This window comes from Malania oleifera, chromosome 10 (assembly GCF_029873635.1).
Source record: "Malania oleifera isolate guangnan ecotype guangnan chromosome 10, ASM2987363v1, whole genome shotgun sequence".
NCBI lineage: Eukaryota > Viridiplantae > Streptophyta > Magnoliopsida > Santalales > Ximeniaceae > Malania > Malania oleifera.
In genome coordinates, this window is record NC_080426.1 from 26835575 (window position 1) to 26848262 (window position 12688).

Genomic DNA, 12688 nt, shown 5'->3' on the forward strand with positions numbered 1-12688 from the left:
AGAGAGAGAGAGAGAGAGAGAGAGCAGAAAATAGCTCTCCAGAGAGAGAAAAGGAGAAAGTTGGATGATTTCTCAGCTAAACATTTTCACAAACACTTGGAAGGCGGTCAACGACAAATTTCAAAAGTGAGACACAGAAAATGCTACAGCGGCTGAAATCAAATAAGTAGAAGGTGGAGAAAGAGAGAAAGCTCGATGTTTATGTTTGGATGACAGTAATTTCTCAGCTAAAAATTCACAAAAACACTTGGAGGGATAAATTTTTCAAAGTGGGAAGAACAGAGAAGATAGTACTATGGGTGAGATAAATTAGGAAAGACGAAAATGGAGATGCGGGGTATCGAACCCCGTGCCTCTCGCATGCAAAGCGAGCGCTCTACCGTTTGAGCTACATCCCCGGCGTTTGCTTGTAAACATCATAATTAAAATTACTCAACATTCAGGATTCTGGAATAGTTGAGGCCTAAAAAAATACACTGGGCATTAACTAGATACCAAATCTTGAAAATAAGGAATGTGATTCTTTATGCAAACTCGCAACTAAGCACACAAGAAGTCGGAACGAAAACGTGAGGAGTGTCAAATTTAAATAAAAGAACATAAAGGGTTTTAATTTCCCTGTACACTAATGTCTAATTTGGCTTTGTACCATGTCATAACTTTCTCGATAAAAGTATATTAATTCTTTAAAATTTTATTTAATTTAATTCCAAATCTCCAAAGTAAATAAAATTAAAAATTCAAAACTATTTAATTTTCGTGACACAAAATTTGTATGATAGTTAAAATGGCACATGTCATAAGTTCATTTAAGTGCACAGGCAAAAAATAAGATATGTTTCATATAAAATCATTTCTTACCATATATATATACACACACACACATCCTGTTATGATTATCAATAAATACTGGGGATTGTGTTTAATGAAAAAGAAACTTTGAAAATCATGCAAACAATGTTTTTCTGACTTAACATTTAAGATCAACTTATAATATACTAGAAAACCAACCATATTGATCCTAAAACACGAAAAACATTCAATACCAGATCATATGGTAATTTCAAAGACACTGTGGCTAGGCAAAATATTTTCATTTAAGATATTCAAGAGACATCATTTATACTTTAAACACACAAGTCACAGAAAATTTTTAATCTAAGCTAACCATGTGGGTGAGCAAAATAAGAAGTTTAATTTTAGATGTTCCCCCTATCAACTTGAATTCGTGCTTAGATTTTGTTAATTATTTATACTGATGCTAATTGTGAAAATTTATTAAGAGTTCATATAGTATAAGTACTATTTTTCATTCTTAACATATTTTACTGGATATATGTTAAGCAATTTATATTTTACCAGTAAAACCATTTCTAGAACACATATGCACCAAAAGTCTAATATTAAGTCACATGCAAGGTGTTCATTATGCCTCAAGAACAATCCATATCAAAAATATAATTTCATAGAAAACGAGATATGATGTTTAAGATACCTAGAAGAACTTCAGGACTCAAAAAGGCAAAAACATTAACGCATATGTGTCCGTGGGGCATGTGATTATTATCCCTTTTCATAAGGATGGGGCTTGTGCTCCCCCGTATATTTACATGCATACATACTTACATTTAGTTCCAGGATGATGTTCTTTCAAGAGCATTCATCATATATTCATGTTTTTATAGAATTTTAGTATACAACAAATATTAATCGTTTAGCGTACAAGCATGACAAATTGCATTTCATTTTAGCACTCGATAGTAAATTAAGGCTATATTCAAAAATATTGCAACAAGGGTTCAATAAAGATGACACAACTCAAAATACCCGATGAGTGTGTGCAGGATGAAAACTCCCCCTAAGTCATGTTGTAGAGACCAAGAAAAATAATAATAATAATAAAGAAAAATGGGAAATCAGTTTGGTGTTAGACCAAATCGTTGACGGTTTGTTAAGTTAAGAGAAAACAGTTTATGGTTTTGAATTACTGAGGCTCAATAAAGGTAAAACGGTAAAAATCGTTTGGTTAAAAACCAAACCGTCAACGGTTTTGTCTTGGGCAATAGCTTATAAATAGGATTTCAACTCATTTCTATTGGGGAAAATTATAACTCTCTCACTCTCTCTCTAGGCTGTGAACACACACTCTCTCTCTCTTCAATTTCTCCCCAAATTTCAACCAAATTGATTATCAGACACCACTACAGGGTCCCAACTTCGATCCTTAGCATTTTAATCGGAGCGAATTCGTTGTTTGGGGATCCTAAGCACCACTCCAGGGATAAGGTAAGGTAAATAGATTATATCAGTTAGTTTTGTAAAATTTAACCGATTAAATTGTAGTATATGATTATAGGAATAATATATATGATTTTCTAAATATTCAGACATATGAAAATGGCAATTTTGAATTATTATTATATGTATATTTTTAGAAAACCGAGTATTTTAGGTTTAAGAGTAAATCCTAAAGATGACTATACATTTATTTCTCAGCAAAATATATTTTACCCATGCAAATTATTAAATTATGAATTATCACTCAAATTGTGTAGCACGAGTAATGAATATGTTACTTCATAAATAAACCTATTAGATTATTTTATGATGATACAGAACAAGTATGATTTTATAATGATTTCTAGAAGTGTTATGAATATTATGAAATTATGATATGACAGTATTCAGTTAGATATATGATATGACAGTACTCAGACAGATTTATGATATGACAATATTCGGCCAAATTAATGATATGATAGTATTCAAATAGATTATGAATATGACAGGTTTTATGAAAATAAGATCAAGTTATAGTTTTATTATATATATATATATATATATATATATATATATATATATAAACAGTATTATATGGTATAAGAACCCTAATGAACCAATTATGTTCAGAGCACGGTACCATTGCTAATATAATATAGTCAGTGCCACCATACTATTCAGGAAGTGTTGGTGTATGGATAGTCAATTGAGCTAGTGAAGAGTAAAGTACCCACCCCGGGCAGTCCGGACCAGGCTGGGTAGCCAATCGTACTTACAGAAGCGTTATGTTTGACTTAGCGTGGTAGGTCAGCCATTGCTAAGTCCCGCCTACGAGTCGTACAACCCGATTATGTGGGGTTATTACATGATATTATATGATTGTTCATTCAAGGAAAAAAAATTTTATGTATAGATATAATAGATGATTTGCATATACCAAGAAACTTATTACGATAAAGTATGTTTATGTTGAAAAGTATGTATTTTCCAAACATATATATATATATATATATATATATATATATATATATATATATATATATGAGTACAGATTTACATGATTTATCAGTTAAAGTTAATTATTTACAGGATATGTTTATGATATACTAAAACTCATGTTGCCACACACTGATGATAATCTATTCTATCTTACTGAAATGTGTCTCACTCCAATAACTTTAACATTTTAGGAAATCCAAGGAACCAAGCCTAAAGAGCTCTAGGGCAGAGCTTAGATATTGTAGTTCAGAGTAAGTATTGGTGAGACATGGATATGTTTTGTGTATTATGGGATGTATTATGGATTTTAGGGATTTAAATATGTAACTATGGTGACATTAGAACTCTGGTATGTGTTTTGGGATTTTATATATATGCATGCTTCCACTATGTTGTTTTATATAAGTTCTTGGACAAGTGTCCCGGTACCCCACTCTGGGTACGGGTCGATATAGTTATGGTATCAGAGATTATGTATGAAGAATAGCACTCTGGCCCCCATCGAGTTCAGGGCACTACACATGCAATTGTCCAAGTTTATGGACCATCATCAAAACATATGACGTGCGATTATAAGGATGATGCTTTACCATTTAGGTTATGAGTGAAAGTACATAATCCAAAGAGTTGGACCAAATGGTGTCCATGAACTAGTCCCTCCTAGGACAACAAAATGTGTACATGTTTTTCAATTTTTTATAGCACTTAGGATTTAATATGTACTAACCTATTCGATTATTTAACATCCTAGGAAAGAGAAATGAGTTGCTTGCACTGATCAAGGATTAATTCCACCAAGTATATTAAACAGTATAAGCACTCTCTCTAAAGCAACTACACTGGATATTTATCAAGGGCATTTTATCATTTGACCAGCATAGTCTTCCCTTTAGAACGCACGTGCATTTGAAAGTATATATCAAGGCATTCTATAAAACTCATGAACCTTAGAACACTCGATATCAAATTATAAGGCTTTCAAATTCGGATATGATGTTCAAGGTTTTTCAGAAGAGCTTCAATATTTGAAAAGGTACGCACGTATGATGCATATGAGTTTCTATTTTTTTTTTAAGCTTCTTCCCAGAGGATGGAGCTCAACTCCTCTAAATATTCGATGATTATAATTAACTATCCATAGAATGAGTTTAAACATTTAATGAGAAATGGATAGTGATATTCAGCACTCAAATCATCCAATATAAAATGATGAGATGTATCACAAAATTGTGCAATACAATAAAATATTTATTGGATGAGATTTTAAATTTTCTACTCCCCCTCAGTTATGCAGTCAAAGAATTTTATATTCAATTAAAAGTATTTGACATAACTAAGATTTTCTAACATGGGGATGAGCTTATGAATTTGATTAAGCGTTAAGGCTCCATAATGAGTTTTAGGTTATACGATATATGAAGTATTATGATAAATTTCCTAAGAACTCAAGTTGTATGATGGACAAAGTATGTTATATTTAAAATATCTATACTTACCCATATATATAGCATTATTTCAAAAATTGTCAATTTTGAAGGGGATTGCCAATATATTCATAGATCCACCAATCATAAGGATATATATATATTAAGCAAATAGATTGGATATTATCAATTAAGATTTTCATGTTGGCTTTCTTTTCGAATAATCTAACTATAACAATAGTGCCTACTAAAATTTAAGATTTTAAGTGCAAAACACTATTTAAACATTTAAAACACTTTAACCCTTTATATTTTATTTTCTACAATCTTATGAGAAAAAACAATTCTTTAAGGATGCTTATAAGATGGTATGCAATTATTATTAGAAATCATATGATTCACAAAAAAAAATTTACCCTAGATATATCATGTGAATCATATCCTAAATTATTCAATATATTAGAAGGAGAATAGATATAAATTTGCATTTCACTCCTTAATCGTTTAAACTCAGAGTGGCGATCTCCTCTCTCTCGGTTTATCCAAATTTCTTAATGTTCCCAAATATTCCTTAGCACTACTATAAGGCATAAGCTTTGGAAGAATATTAGTAGCTAATTAAGGTACAATATAAAATGCATGGCACAAATTGATATGCATTAAGAATTATGTCATGTAAAATCATTTTCAAGTTTGGGAAACTTTGCATTTCAAAATCATTTTCAAAGGGATATAATTTCCTTTGCCAAACACTTGCCAAAACCTCAAATCAATTCATTTTACAAAAATCATTTTCAATATTCAAATGATAAAACCTAGACAATTAAAGCAGTGGAGGATTTGCAAAGGTTTGACTCTAAAAATAGGGACACACCAAAAATGAGTCATTGCAATTTTTATGTAAATGTGGTTAAACTTATTGCAACCAGACTCTAATATCAATTGATGTAATTGGTGTGATCCCAAGAGGGGGGGTGAATTGGGCATTTAAAATTTTTTTCCTAGGTTAATTTTAAATCACATTTAGTATAGCACAACCTAGGGTCTTTTAAGCATTCTTAATTCCCCCAAGTAATGAAGTATGCAAATATTTAAAATAGATGTGGAATTCTCTACAAATTAAATATTTGCATACAAACATCACATCATATCCCATTTCAATTTAAAGGTGTGTGTGTAAAAATGATTTACCAATTAATGCGAACATACATGAGTGCAGCATATCTCATTTAAATTAAATGTGTGCATACAAATAGATTTATCAGTGAATAAACAAGCATACGCATATGGAAATAAAAGTGCAGTAAGTAAATGAGATAAAGAGAGAGACACACACGATATTTTCACGGACGAAAACATTCTTTTCATAAATATAAGATGTTAAACATTGTAGATGAATCAAATTAAGCTTTTAATTAATAAGTTTTATGTTTTATAGTATTGTTTAGTTCACATAATAGAATAAATTAAGAAAGATATAAAGTAAAAAAAAAATGAGCAAAATATGTATAAAAAAAAAAGAAGATAAATTTTACAAAGTTTCTACATACAAAATACATAAAGATTAGAGGAATATATAGTAAAAATAATGTAATAACTAAATAAAAAATACATTGATGAATTTGATTATATTTCACTATATAAAATCAGATGGTGCAATTAAATTTATCTTTTAATTTCTTCATATTAACTGTTTAGTTTTTACTGCATTTCGTTTCATATGCTAAATAAAACTTAAATGTTTATATAATTATATATTTAATTTGAACGCCTAATTATTCATGCGAATATAGTTAAAATTTTATATAGAGGCTTAATAATTTGTAAAGAAGTTATTTATTTAAAAAAAAATTGTATTGTTTCAAAAAGAAAGAATATTTTTATTCTAAACTCTATGAAGAGCTATGATCTGTAAGAAAAGAAGAAGATAAAGCTGCTGTAGAAGGTGTAAAAGCAGAGAAAAGAAAAGGCAAAGCTGCTGCAGAAAGCTCTAAAAATTGTATTAATTTTCTGTGTCTCTAAACTGTACACAGGCTTGGTTATTTATACAGGGAAAGGGAAAACAAAATGCAACAACCAAAGAATATTCTAACAACAAGTTAAAACAAATTGAGTAATTACAAAATGATACAAAGACACCTCAGCTGTGGATGGGGCTATTGTGTAAATTCCCTGAATTAGCATCACATGAGGTGTACCCAGCTGGTGTAGGAGATGGCTGAGTTGCAGCATGGGCATGGGACTGCTCTAATACCCCCCCCCCCCCAATCACAAGATGGAGAGTAGATGTCAGCTACTCCCAGCTTGGAAAGATGTAAGTAGAGTAAGTGAGATGGTAAAGACTTGGTAAACATGTCTACAACCTGCAACCGAGTAGAAACGTGAGCAGTCCGGAGACTACTAGCTTGAATATTGTCCCGAATAAGATGACAATCCACTACAATGTGTTTTGTCCTTTCGTGAAACACTGGGTTCACAGCAATGTGTAAAGCAGCTTGATTGTCACAAAATAACTCAGCTGGTTGAGGGTGAGAGATGGAAAGGTCAGCCAATAAATGTCGGAGCCATGTGAGTTCAGTGGAGATGGAGGCCATGGCCTGGTATTCAGCCTCAGTAGAGGATCAGGAAACCACATTTTGTTTCTTCGACCGCCAGGAGATGAGAGAGTGTCTCATAAACACACAAAAACCAGTGACGTACCTGCGAGAGTCTAGGCAAAAAGCCCAGTCTGAATCAGAATAACCAATGAGCTGAATAGAAGAAGCTGCAGACAAGAGGATGCCTTGGCCAGGTGCTTGCTTGAGGTAGCGAAGCACTTTGTGTGATGCAGCAAGGTGGGTAGTGGAAGGGCGATCCATAAATTGACTGAGGACTTGAATTGGATAGCTAATGTCAGGTCTGGTGAGGGTAAGGTAAAGCAAACGACCAATAAGTTGGCGATAAGGAGTGGGATTGGATAAAGGAAGGCCAGAGGATTTTGATAATATTTTGTTCTGATCCATTGGAAGTTTAAAGGGTTTGGAAGCAAGATGTCCAGTGTCAACTAAAATATCCAATGTGTATTTGCGTTGGCAGAGAAAAATTCCTTTGGGGGATCGAGCCACTTCAATGCCTAAGAAATACCGTAGGGGACCAAGATCTTTGATACGGAAATGGTTGTTTAAAAAATTACGAAGAAGGGAAATGGAGGTAAGGGGGCTGCTAGCAACGATTATGTCATCGACATAGACAAGGAAAGCTGTGAAACCAGTAGTAGTTAGACAAGTAAAAAGGCTATAATCAGCCTTGGATTGTTGGAAACCAAAACTTATTAAAGATTGAGAAAATTTTTCATACCATTGCCGTGAGGCCTGTTTAAGGCCATAAAGACTTTTGAGGAGTCGGCAAACCTAGCCTGGGTGACCTTTAGTGTATCCCGGGGGCTTCTTCATATATATTTCTTTATGTAAGTCACCATGAATGAAGGCATTGTTAACGTCAAACTGCTGCAAATGCCATCCTTTAATGGCAGCCAAGGCAAGCAGAGTGCAAACTGTAACAATTTTGGCAACGGGAGAGAAGGTTTCATAATAGTCCACACCCTCTTGCTGAGTAAAACCTCGAGCAACTAAGCGTGCTTTCTTCCTTTCAAGAGTACCATCAGAGTTGTATTTGCTTTTATATACATATTTACAATCAATTGGAGATTTTCCATGAGGTAAATCTGTGAGAACCCAGGTGTTGTTGAGTTCTAAGGCTGCGATTTCAGCTTCCATTGCTTTGCACCAGTCAGGGTCCTTGGCAACTTGATTGAAAGATTGGGGGTCTTGTTGTGAAGAAATGGAAGAAGAAAATAAAGCAAAAGAAGGTGATAATCGTGCATAAGAAATGGAAGAAGACAGAGGGAAAGAAATACCTGGGTAAGGGGCTACCATGTCCAATGGTTGGTTGGATGAAATGAAGCTGGCCTGCTGGCAATGAAAGTCATGTAAATAATGAGGAGCTGTTCTGGCACGAGTGGATCTGCGAAGGAGTTGAGGAGAAACTGTGGAAGGTGAAGGTAGATGTGGTGATAATTCAGCAGGGAAGGTGGGAAGAGGAGAAATGGGAGAATGTGGGATTAGTGAGGAAGGTGGAGAAGGATTGTCTGATGTGGAGTTGGGAAGAATTTCGGAAGGAGGAGTAGGGTGTAATAAGGTAGATTGTATGGGATAAGGAGAGGGTAAAGATGAAGATGAAGGAAGGGATGCAGGAGTAGGTAGTTGATGGAAGGGAAAAATGCGTTCATGGAAGGTGACATCCCTAGATATGAAAACAGACTTGGTATTGAGATCAAGTAATTTGTAGCCTTTTATACCAAAAGGATAACCAAGGAAAACACAATGGCGACCTCTTGGATCAAATTCGTGGCGATTTTGGGAGATGGTGGAAGCAAAACAAAGACACCCGAATGCTTTCATGTGAGAGTATGTGGGAAGTTTGTTAAACAAATGCTCAAATGGTGTTTTATGTGAAAGTAATGGACTAGGAATGCGATTAATACTGTAGGCTACTGTAAGGATGCAATCTGTCCAATACAAAAGAGGGAGGTTGGACTGAATTCTTAAGGCTCGGGCAATGTTTAATAAGTGCTGGTGTTTATGTTCAACCTTTCCATTTTGTTATGGAGTTTCCACACAAGTTCGTTGATGAATAATGCCTCGGTTGTGGAAGAATTCAGTCATTTGAAATTCAAGACCATTATCACTGCGAAGAATTTTAACTTTGGTGTGAAATTAAGTATCAATCAGATTGCAAAAGGCCTCAATACACTTCCTGGCATCAGATTTGAATTTAAGCAAATATATCCAAGTACACCGAGAGAAGTCATCAACTATGGTTAAAAAATATTTGGTGCCATCATATGCCATAATGGAATGAGGTCCCCATATATCACAGTGTATGAGTTCGAAAGGGGCTGTACTTTGGTGAGTGCTATCAGGAAACGGGAGACGATGATGCTTTGCAAGTGGACAAACAAGACATGGATTCTTATCAGAGATAGTGAAAATATGATTACTAATGCAAGGATTTTGATTACATGAAGCTTTGAAAGGGGAGTATGACCCAATTGACAATGCCAGAGATCAGAAACTAGATTCACATCTTTGGAAATTGCTGAAACAGAAATGGATTTATTTAATGAAATGGGAAAATGATCAAAAAGGGCTACAGGAGGTACTGGAGCAGTTATCAAGTTGTAAAGTCCAACTTTCATCTCACCCATGCCAATCGTGGTCCATGACAAAAGGTCCTGAATAAAACAAAATTAGGAAAAGAAAAGAACACAACAAGAAAAGGAGTTGATTAGTTGTTTGACAGAAACCAAATTGAAATGTAAAGAGGGAACACATAAAACATTGTGTGAGGTTAATTTGGGATTGATACGAACAGTACCAATGTGGGAAACAGGAGCTGTGTGACCATTAGGTAGCTTAACAAAACATGAAACAGAAGATGTTATTGAGGAGAAAAAAGAAGTGTTGCAGATCATGTGATTTGTAGCTCCTCTATCCATTAACCAAGGAGTATGTGAAAATGGAGGGATACCATTCATGGTGGGTGAGTGTGAACATTCTGCCTGGACATTGTTGACTGAATGTGTAGCAATGGAAGTCTCAAAAGGCTTCAAAAGAGCCAACAACTGCTCGTATTGAGTTTTGGTGAAGGTCATCTTGTCTTCTGAGATATCTTCTACTGGGCCGAGAGAAGACATATTTGCATATGGATTGAATTGCGTCAATTTACCATGAAACTTGTGGCCTGGTGGGTACCCATGCAGTTTATAGTACTTTGTAGCAATATGGCCTGTCATATGACAGTGGGTGCAGGTTGGGGGTTGAGCATTTCCTGCTTTGAAGCAAACATCAAGAGTGTGGCCTTGAATTTTGCAATGGGTGCAAAATGGTCTATCATGTTTGGATGATTTGGAAGGTTTAGGAGAGAATTTATAGGAAGGACAAGATCGGTTAACAGCAAGTGCCATGGATTCAGTAGATGGGAGATTAGGTACCATGAGATGTTGTAGTTCCTACTGTTGGACCATAGAGAAAACTTTGTTTATGGGAGGTAATGGATCCAAGATCATAATCTGATCGCGGGTGGCATTGTATGAATCATTAAGGCCCATAAGAAATTGGATTACATAATCCCTTTGATATCGATCAAGGAGAACAACCAACTTGCCACAGGTAGATTTAGGTAAGGGGTCATATAGAAGAAGCTCATCCCACAGAGTCTTCAGTTTGCCAAAATAAACAAAAACAGAGTCATGGTCTTGGGTGAGACCTGTTAATGCCTTTTTAAGTTGAAAGATGTGATGACCATTTGATTGAGTGAATCTTTCTTGGAGTTCTTTCCAAACCTAAGCAGCGTCATCCACCAGAGCAATGCTGGATTTGAGAGATGGATTTATGGAGAAATGCAACCAGGGAACCACCAGATCATTGCATCGCTCCTACGCATCAAAGAGTGGATCTGAGATGGAACTTGGTCTGGAGAAGGTGCCATTAATGAAGTCGAGCTTATTTTTTACACAAAGAGCCCTGCACATGGCTCTCGACCAAGTAGTGTAGTTATCGACAGTAAAAAGATCAGGAACTAGGGGAAGAGATGGATTATCTCCATGGTCAAGTCGGTAGGGGTTGGTTGGGTTGGAGAAATCCAAAAAAAAAAGATTTGGATGAGTTGGGAGCTTCAGCAGCCATTAAAAAAACCTTTACGCTGAACCTTCCTCTGATACAATGTAAGAAAAGAAGAAGATAAAGCTGCTGTAGAAGGTGTAAAAGCAGAGAAAAGAAAAGGCAAAGCTGCTGTAGAAAGCTCTAAAAATTGTATTAATTTTCTGTGTCTCTAAACTGTACACAGGCTTGGTTATTTATACAGGGAAAGGGAAAACAAAATGCAACAACCAAAGAATATTCTAACAACAAGTTAAAACAAATTGAGTAATTATAAAATGATACAAAGACACCTCAGCTGCGGATGGGGCTATTGTGTAAATTCCCTGAATTAGCATCACATGAGGTGTACCCAGCTGGTGTAGGAGATGGCTGAGTTGCAGCATGGGCATGTGACTGCTCTGATATGATCAAACATTATTAACATTAATTGAATCATTGATATAGAAGGAAAAAATACAATATACGAAACATAAATATAATTATTCTAAACTAATAATATGTTAGTAATAAGTCGATCTGACCCCTCCTCACTCTTCATCGCCTTCTATTATCATTATTAAATATTTAGCAAGAAGCACATGACAAATAAATGATACAAATTTTAGTCATTGTCCCGTCCTTCTATCCCATGTTGAAAAGCATAAAATAAAGTTTTGAAAATTTTTTATGGCGAAGTATGAACTTTTTAAGGTTTCATTTGAATGTGAATTGGTAAAAAGATGAATAAAAGATTAATGATGTACAAAATAAAAATATTACTCACTTACAGTCGCCCATGTGTTTTAGTGTATTCCTTATTTTTTGGATGATCGCATAAGAAAAAAAAAAAAAAAGAGCTAATTTTCTATCCTTTTCGCAGAGAGAGAGAGAGAGAAAGAGAGAGAATGTATAAAATTAGGGCTTCATTGAAAGTGGATATTTGAGAATTACAGGGTCCAATTGACCAAAGAAAAAAAACCACTATGTACAAATATGATGGAAGAAAAAGGAAAGAACAAAAAAACCTCCGCTGCATCTCAATATCTCTCCGAGAAGCCATCGTCGGTTCCTTCAATGAGTGATCTTCATATGAACCAACTTATTATGAACCATCTTATTATTATTATTTCTATATATTTACACGTATATACACAGGTATGCATATGCATAGCTGCACAATATTAATTATATATGCAAGTTATTTTTAAAAAAAAATTATTATTATATGTACATATAATTATTTTTTTTGAAAAAAAAAATGGGTATGATAGTAGATTTGTCATAACAAAATCATCACCTCCTCTC

General features: G+C 34.4%; 1 non-coding gene across 1 annotated transcript; it reads right to left on the reverse strand.

Moving 5' to 3' along the window:
* Positions 1 to 325: 325 nt before the first annotated feature.
* On the reverse strand, positions 326 to 398 carry TRNAA-UGC (transfer RNA alanine (anticodon UGC)). The gene has a single exon. It is a non-coding gene; the product is annotated as a tRNA-Ala (tRNA).
* Positions 399 to 12688: the final 12290 nt, after the last annotated feature.